At 35.1% G+C, this 10,101-nt stretch overlaps 1 pseudogene; it reads right to left on the minus strand.

Moving 5' to 3' along the window:
- Nucleotides 1-8,443: 8,443 nt before the first annotated feature.
- LOC123578440 lies at nucleotides 8,444-9,302 on the minus strand (annotated as a pseudogene).
- Nucleotides 9,303-10,101: the final 799 nt, after the last annotated feature.

Below are 10,101 nucleotides of genomic sequence, written 5' to 3' on the forward strand. Positions count from 1 at the left end.
AGACGAAAATCTACTGGCCAGAATGAGAATGGGTTGCTCACAGGCATGCCTTAATTCACTGAATAATGACTATGCTTTTATGGCAGAAATTCAAGTCAGATGAGGGCCTGAAAGAGTACTCAGTGGGAAGTAACCGTACTTCCCTGGAGATGAGGAACTTTGGAACTGAGGTAAGTTGAGGAAAAATGGAAATCAGGCATCCTACTGTATCTGTAGCAAGCATTCACACTGATAATGTAATAGATATTGATGCCTGCCCACAGAGATGAATGGTGAAAGAAGAAAAGAGACATTTTTCAGCTCTTCTTGATTCCATATTATTCTTCTCATGAGTACTGCTTGAAAGCTAATGAAATGATTCAAGAATACCATTACCTCTGGGATGTATCTAATTGGATAAATTGCAGCAGGTCATGGTCCCCACTGATGGACAGGTAGGTACAGTTATGTCATATGTTTGTTTAAGGAAGCTTTAAAATGTTCAGTGAATTTTGTTATTTTTGAAAGACTATGATAATAATGCTTTTATCCTTATTTCTTTAGACATGTATTGGTATTTCAAACACTATATCCAAAACCTATCATATTCTATCATCAGTGAAAAACTATAAAGTAACACCTACCTTAAAATAAGGAAAGAAAATAAAGCCTTTATATTCTCTATAATGTTTATCTGGTGGAGTTGTTCTTCAGAAAACAAAACTTTAATAACCTAATTTTGGTTTAGTTTCTACAGAATAATTTTCTTTATGCTATCTACTGGTAAGTATATTACACAACTGTATGAAAAAAATAACTGGACAGATGCTCTATGTTATTTTAATATCTAACAAAAATTATACTTATGGTTAAATTTTTAATGTCAAAATATAAGGGTTTTCCAATACAAATCCAGTCAAAATATATGATGTGATGGAAGAAAATGGGCAATTTCTATAATAATAATAGGAAAAATATTCTAGATTTTCATGATCTTACTCCTTTTGAATTCTACATCATTTTCTATAAGGTCAAATTCTATGTCATTTTCTGATTGATTTGCAAGATATCATTTTGGATTTGGTACTGTTAAAGTAACTATAAAAAAGAGGGAGAATGATGATTTTTCTTCAATTTCAAATAGGACACAATTGTTTTCACTTCTCAACATTATAACTGTAAAATATTATATATAGTATTTAAACTATGCATATGATATTCTACAATTATTTTAAATCAAAATTTAGTAATCTGAAATTTGTGAAAGTGATTTCATGTTTTGATATTAGTGAAAAAGTGAATTATTCTATATATGGACAGTATCCTATTTACATGAAACACAAGTATATACGTGCAATTAACATGCATGGATGTTCAGAAACCTCTGACAGAATTCATGCTTGTGTGTGTACAAACACACACACAGATAAGAAAGGTAGCAATATGCCAAATCTCACAAATAATGCCTTCTAATCAAATTACATTATAACCATATTACTGATATAAATTATATATTTGGTATTTTATTTTATTTTACACTAGTAAGTTGTTTAGAATAGGACTAAAGTTTCAGCTCTGAGAGAATTAAACAAAAGGAAATTGACCTGTGAGTCATTCAATCTTATGAGAAGAGTGCTGGATTGTCTTGTTCAAGTTACTTTTACCTGGGGAACAGGTGGACCCAAAGCCAGAATATCCCCAACAGCCAGGAGGCTACAGAGATACCTGATAAAGGGAAGATATAAATTTTTCCCCACTGCACACCTATGGTATTGATGGTGATTGTCATTCATGGGGAATGTGGGGGACTAAGAAAGTTCTATCTCCATCTGGGAGCATTTTATTCTATCTTCTGCTACATGTAGCTCAATACATACAAACATGCTTCCATATCCTCTTTCATAATGGATGCCTACTTATATTTTAATTATATTGGATGCCATTTTTCCATCAATACTATAACAGACCCACCTTGAAGGTGACTTTGATGTATATTTTATGATCTGGAATTATGATTAACATAATCCATATAAAGTTTATCAACCATAATATTCTTAAAATATTCTCCATAGAAAAGAAATAAAAGAAAAACACAGATTATTTTCTGTTACTTCTGTTCTATATTTTGCCAAAGGGCCAATAAATATTCCTCAAATATATATATAAATTGATGAATAAATTATTATATAAGAAAAGGAAAATTCAGTGTTCCAAACAACTAATAAAAGAGTTTGTTTTTTCTATCAATAAAATGCAATGTATAGGTATTTTTAGATTTCTAGAAATCCCAAATGATATACTAAAAAACGTAATGTCTTCCAGAATGGAGTTTCCTCAAAAAACTAAAAATAGAACTACCCTACAACTCAGTAATCGCACTACTAGGTATTTATCCAAGGGATACAGGTATGCTGTTTTGAAGGGACACATGCACTCCCATGTTTATAGCAGCACTATCAACAATAGCCAAAGTATGGAAAGAGCCCAAATGTCCATCGATGGATGAATGGATAAAGAAGATGTGGTGTGTGTGTGTGTGTGTGTATATATATGTGGTGTGTGTGTGTGTACACATACATATATATATATATATATATATATATACATATACATATATACATATACATATATACATATATATATACACACACACACACACCACACACACACACACACACACACACACACACACACACACACAATGGAAGATTTCTCGGCACACTCAATGGAGGATTACTCAGCAATCAAAAAGAATGAAATCTTGCCATTTGCAACCACGTGAATGGAACTAGAGGGTATTATGCTAAGTGAAATTAGTCAGAGAAAGACAAAAATCATATGACTTCACTCATATGAGGACTTCCAGAGACAAAACAGATGAACATAGGGAAGGGAAACAAAAATAATATAAAAACAGGGAGGGGGACAAAACATAAGAAACTCATAAATATGGAAAACAAACTGAGGGTTATTGGAGGGGTTGTGGGAGGGGGGATGGGCTAAATGGGTAAGGGGCATTCAGGAATCTACTCCCAAAATCACTGTTGCACTATATGCTAACTAATTTGCATGCAAATTTAAAAAAATTAAAAGTTAACCAAAAAAACCCTAAAGTTTTCTAGCTTTATAAATACAAAAAAAGAAAATGTGTCTTTTCCTCAGCTTGATTCTGTGCTCTTGTACAGGGTTACAATAATTGAATCTAATTCTGGCATTGTAACAACAAGAGTCAACTTAACAGGCTATTTATTTATTTTCATTTTATAAACCTTGCAAACATTTACTCAGTTCAAACTTTTCAATGAACTAGATTAATAATCTATTACCAATAATAACATTTATATGAAAGTATAAATCACCTACGTTGCCAATAAAATATTGTAAGCAAATATAACAGTATGCAGTTGTTCTAATAGACGGTATGTCTTTGGATATGAGTTTATATAATACTATAATTAAAATACATGATAAATACCTGATAAATACATAATAAAATACATACATAAAAATACATTAATTGCCATTCCAGGAGCATTTCCTATGCATATTCTAAGACCAGTAGTGCAAAGGAGCATTACCACAAGGCCTGTCCTTAGGGCTTTATTAAAAAACAAAATAGTAAAAACAAAAAAAAAATTAAAATCATTTCATAATAAACTTACATTCTATGACAAGTTTTCAATATATTCCTACAAATTCTGTCTTTTAGGCTCACAACTTACCTTTGACACTATGATATTTCATAGAATCGTCTCTCTGTAGAGGCCTAACATACAACTTTAGTATTCCTTAATTTCTTATAGTAGCATAGATTATAATTGTGCTTAAACATGTATAGTATGCAGCTAAATTCCATCAACCTAGGGTCACAAAGATCGCAACCTCAATTTTATTGTGATTGTTTTACCAATCCTTTCCTTGACCCTATCCTTGCACATATAACTGAATAATTGTGGTTGATCTGAATAAACAAAATAGACTTAAACTAATCTTCCTTTTCCCATGGTTAAAAAAACCACAAAGAGACATCAAATGTCATTGTATATACTATGCTTTCTGAGGAAAGAAAGCATTTAATTCAACTAGAACACTATATCCAGAGATTCTGATTAAGATTTTATTACACTTTAAAATGACTAAAATGACGAGAGTCAGCTTTTAAGGAAATTTCTTTTATTCTGCAGATTGTCCAAGCCCTTATTTACATAAAGCTACAATTTACAGATTTGGCAAGTATAAAATTCTGCATGCACTAATCAGCAGACATTAGTACTTAGAATTTAAAGCCACAAATTTTTTTTTTTTTTAATTTTTTTTTTTCAACGTTTATTTATTTTTGGGACAGAGAGAGACAGAGCATGAATGGGGGAGGGGCAGAGAGAGAGGGAGACACAGAATCGGAAACAGGCTCCAGGCTCTGAGCCATCAGCCCAGAGCCTGACGCGGGGCTCGAACTCACGGACCGCGAGATCGTGACCTGGCTGAAGTCGGACGCTTAACCGACTGCGCCACCCAGGCGCCCCTAAAGCCACAAATTTTTTGATGATAACCAAACTTGGTACTTTTGAGTACTTTCATCAAATAATTTCATAAATATAATGTGTTATTATCTTAAAAAGAAACTCCAACAAAACACGTGTATTGTATTAAGTTATTCATAATTCCTCGGGTAGCACTCACTACAGCCACTATTCTATGTGGATGCTGAATAATTTAACAATGGAATTGACCTTTTCCGAGGAAGAACCACCCTTACAATTTAACCTGTCTCTAAAAAGTTAAGGTTTCATGTTTTAAAAGTGTGGACTATGTATTAGGGTAGAAAAGGATATGCTATAGTGACAGGCAATGTAAAGATGTCTATAGCAGGGGCTCTGTTCTCAAAGCACCCTGGGATCCAGGCTGACAAGGATTCTACCACCTTGTCATAACAACATTTGTACCACGTGGGATGCCTCACTTGCTGCAACAAGGAAAGACAAAGGGAGAACCAAATGTTTCCTTTTCCCTATGTCCTCTTCAAGTGACCTACATCATTATCATTCAGAGCTCACTGGCCAATATAAGAAATATGACTTTGCCAAAGTACAAAAGACAAAAAAAAGTAGTGAAAAAAAAAAAGAATATTTGGTGAGTACTCTCACTGCAATAATTTGTACAGCCCAAAAAGAAAAGGGGGAAATAAAAAAGAAGTCACAATTTATAATATAGATGTTCCTACGCTAAAAGGTAAAATGATTTGAAATATGATAAAGTGCGTCAAATATGCATAATTATACTTTGTATTTATGTCTGTATCCTGATTTGGCTAATAGTAAGTGCTTAACTAAACTGACTTCATAATAGATATTAACCTTTCACATAATATTCCAGATGATTTTCTCAAGATCCCTGTGGCAGAAATTTAAGAAATTATCTGTTCTGTGATTGAGAAGGTTCTCCTGAAAGAGAACTAAAAGCAATTTTCCCAAAAATTCTCCTTAACCCCCAAAACACTCAACTTTCTATAATGAAAAATAGGATTATAAATCATTTTCCACTCAATTTACCATGAATAAAATTGAAATTTTACAAATTTACAAATAAATGTACAAATTTTATCCAATAATAAATTACAACTGCCTCCAGTAAAGATAAGAATTGAAGCCAATATGAGCTCTTAAAATTGTGAAATACATGTTTGTGTTAAATAAATCAGCTAAACCCTTATGGATGGGCAGTAGGCCAGATAAGCAGCAGAAATGGAGATGAAAAAGGGTGGAAGAATACACTGATATAGAAAGTCTCTAAAACAGCCTTTACAAATTAAAAATTTGTAACCATTGCTTAAGGAAAAAAAAAACTACAAGGCTACAAAAATACTACACCTCTGGAGCTTTAATAATAAAATGATGCAGGAAAAGCAAGCAAACATTCACATTTTGCCACTAGGAATAGAAATTGTTAAAATGTTCATTTGGAATTAATTACAGCATGGTTATCAAAATTCCTACACGGCATATTGCACTAGTCCTGATAACTCATGCACATTTGTAGAAAAATTTGTGATGTTCAACATTGCATTGATTTTTTTAGTGTTTTTATTTATTTTTGAGACAGAGAGAGACAGAGCATGAGCAGGGGAGGGGCAGAGAGAGAGGGAGACACAGAATCTGAAACAGGCTTCAAGCTCTGAGCTGTCGCACAGAGCCCGACACGGGGCTTGAACTCATGGACTGTGAGATCATGACCTGAGTGAAGTCAGATGCTTAACCAAGTGAGCCACCCAGGCGCCCCATCATTGATTTTCTATCAAATGTCATGAAAGGGTTCAGGACAGCACTCCCTCTCCCCAGAATATGCCACTGTGACATGTGAATTATTTTGATCTGAAGACGCTTAAGGATTCTGGGTGCTCAAGACAAATTTTTGTCCCTCCCATAACCACACAGAAGTACAGACTTTGGGAAGGGGGGGCGTCCCAGAATAAGAGTTATTAACAGAGATAGATATTATCTCAATGACCCATCTATAATGGCAGGACAAACATCTAACTGCCGAACACCTGCTCTTCTCATCTCCCTGTGAAGTTGCATTCCTTTCCCTGCAGTCCCAGACTCCTGTCCCCTTCTCCTTAGTTGAGGAAGACATATATATCTCATTTTGCCTGTCTTTGGAATTTCTAAGTCTGTGTGGATTCCCCAGTGAATATGCTATGGGATGTGATTCTCTGCTGTTCAACTGCCTGTCAATTTGATTCTTAGTCCAGCTAGAAGGACCTTTGAGGGGATAAGATTATTCCACCCCAGCAGTCAGAAACAACTTTAAAAAAGAATAAAATAATGAGTCATTATTTTATGAAATACTACCAAGTTGTTAAAGAAAGTTGCATATAAATAAAGTAACTTTATGTGGAAATATCCCTGGCAAGGAAGACTCACAAAGGCATAGGGTTAAGTACTTGGTAACAATACTATCACAGCTAATTTTATTGGGTTCTTTCTCCATATGGAGTATTATTATATCCACCCCAAGTGTATTACACTTACATCATCACAATGACTATGCAGTGTAGATAAAATTATAACCCTTCTTTTACAGATGAGAAAACTTAAGTCACTGAGACATCTTTCCGGGTCTTGCTTAAGGTTGCAGAACTAGTGAACGGTTAACCTGAAAACCAATCAAGGCAGCCCGCTCCCAGCCTGTGTTATTCACATTAAGAGATTATCTCCCGGTGGGGGGGGGGGGAGGGAGGGAGGGAGAGAGAGAGAGAGAGAGAGAGAGAGAAAGAAAAGAAAAGAAAAGAAAAAAGAAAGAAAGAAAGAAAGAAAGAAAGAAAGAAAGAAAAGAGGAGACACTTAAAGAGAAAAAAAATCCTATTTATATGGGAAAAAATGCCTGTAGCTATACACTTACACAAATGTTTTAAAAAGAAAAAGAGGGGTGCCTGGGTGGCTCAGTTGGTTGGTCGTCCAACTTTGGCCCAGGTCATGATCTCACGGTTTGTGAGTTCGTGCCCCACATCGGACTCTGTCCTGACAGCTTGGAGCCTGGAGCCTGTTTCAGATTCTGTGTCTCCCTCTCTCTCTGCTCCTTCCCTGCTCTCTCTCGCTCGCTCTCTCTCAAAGATAAATAAACATTTTAAAAATTTTAAAGAAAAAGAATGGGAAGATAAACATCAAAATTCCACCTGATGAACCAAAATATAGGCTTCATAAGAGCTGCTGCTGTATCTATTTTATATGCTTTCTTTTCTAGCAACAGTGCCTTGTTAAGCCTTAGATAAATACTTGTTGCTGGTTAATGAGTCATGGGCTAATATATACACAGTGCTTGACTTTCTGTAAAGGAATGTGTTGGGAAATGTGAAGGAAAGCATGGTGGCATGCTTTACTTCTTTTATGTTTTGATATTATTTGAATTCCTGAAAATGACACTTTATTATTACTTATATAATTTTATGCTATATTAACAGATTTTGAAAACTATTCTCTAATGACAAGCAAGTTAGAGTTTCTTAAATATTTTAAGTTCATGCCTTTTAGTGGGTAAGATTTTTCAGACTATCTTTAGTATTAAAAGAAATACAAAACTTAACATGCTCTGTTTTGTAATAAGGACATGGTTTATTTAATTTAATAAGCAGTTAAACCTGAATGACTTAATATATTAGCTTAGATGTTTGACATATGTCTCTATTTCCTTTGAAAATTTAGAATACCCTGGGCACCTTTTAAGTTCACTGAGGCTTGCGGGGGGCGCTGGTAAAAAGTAACTTTAATGCATTTGGGAACCACAGTGTTATAACAATATTTAAATTCCTTAAATAAATATTTTAAATGTACATTTCTATTGTCATGTTCATGGGCACAAGCTTGCATGCAAATTTATTTCCTTAGAACATCATGCCTGCTTATGTTTTGCATTTATTTCTCTTATAATTATTTATTTGTAATTTTAATCTCAAATATGTTTTGGGAGATGTTTGTTTGTTGAAAAAAGTAATGTAGTATTTTTTTACAAAAACAGCTACAGGAAGAGGTGGAAGGGGCCTATCATCATGTTTCCCTCATGGAGGGGAAAACGGTGCCTAGAATAAACAGGGCCATGTGGGGGCAAGAGGATTGCAGGCACTTGGGCAGAGTCTGGCTGCAGGAAGCATTCTTTGGTTACTCTCAAGAACGGGAAAGAAGTAGCCCAAGGAAAGCATCTGCCTCAGAGCTCCATTCAGGGTCCCCCGCTCTACAGGCTGGTAAGGGGTGGCTTCAGACTTCCAATGCACCACCTGCAGCCCCAAAACCACGCACCACAATACAAGATTCACCTAAGAAGAGGTATCTACATTGTGTGGATTGGAGCAAAACTGCAGAGCAGTTTCAGGGGACGTCCGTGGAAATTTCTGGGCTTCAGAGTAGCTAATCGTAATGTTCAGGGACATGACAGATTTGCAGAGAATGAGTGCCAAATGGAAGGATACAGGCACTAAGGCCAGGAAGATGGCTATAGCTAGGATGGCCAGTGCAAGGCGGAGTCCTAAGGGGCCTCTGAGGGAGTCTTCGATGCAGTTGCTGTAGACCCAGAAGATCAGAAGCAGGAGACAGTAGGGGGGCCAGGAGGCCAGAGACCCCAGCCGCAAAGTAGCAGAGGGATGGGGCCGAGGATTACGATAAGGCCAGGGAGGAGCCATTCAGGGTGACCGTGCCATACAGGGGACAGCAGCCACTGAAGGAACCTTGGGTCCAGGTCAGCATCGCGGCTGCCATGGCCCCACGCAGGAAGGAGGCTTTGAAGAGTAAGAACTTGAAATGCTGCATAATGCAAAGCGTAATGGTGAGCAGAGTATTTTTTCTAGAATATGATGGATATCATAAAAATTTTAGACTCAAAACAAAGTTATATTTATATTTTAAAATTCTTAAATTGTTTAACTTAGATTTGTTAAGTAGTTAACTTAAAATTGAATAATTAACAGAATTAGATATTTTTGCTGTTAATAATGTTAATATCAATGCTCAAAATGTATTTTTTTAAGTTTTAATGGTAACGATTTTGTAAGGGATATGATCCCTTCTCAACCTGAATAGTAACTGGCTATTTTATGATAAGTTTCTTCTGTTTTTAGGAATATAGGTTAAATGTATAGTTCTTTAGAATGTGGCTTATTGTTTTCATGACATATTTATTTCTATATCAATACTTATAATGTTAATATGTCAAAATGAAGTATGAGCTTGATAGCATCTATAATAGCTTCTTGAATAGTGACTGTTATAAAAATAAAGACACAGATGAAGGCTATTTCACATTTCATTATTTTAAAAATGTATTTTGTTTTCCTTATAATGTGTCATATTTTTACAATGTGGAAAAGCCATAAGCCTGCCACCACATAAGACTTCCCCAGAAATTAAACAGTGACTATAGTTAATGATGACATTGACACAAAATAGCATTTTGAAAGCCTTGTGAGTGTTTCTATTAGTGAACATTCTATATCAAAGGACAAAGTTCAGTCCATAACTGATGCATAACTTAATAGGAGTATATCCACAAATGAGTTAAATTCTCTGTAACTACTCCCTGAGACATTAAATAAAGACAGTATCATCTTCCTCACAAAGTCAATGTCATGGGGTCAAC

This window comes from Leopardus geoffroyi, chromosome A1 (assembly GCF_018350155.1).
Source record: "Leopardus geoffroyi isolate Oge1 chromosome A1, O.geoffroyi_Oge1_pat1.0, whole genome shotgun sequence".
Taxonomy (NCBI): Eukaryota; Metazoa; Chordata; class Mammalia; order Carnivora; family Felidae; genus Leopardus; species Leopardus geoffroyi.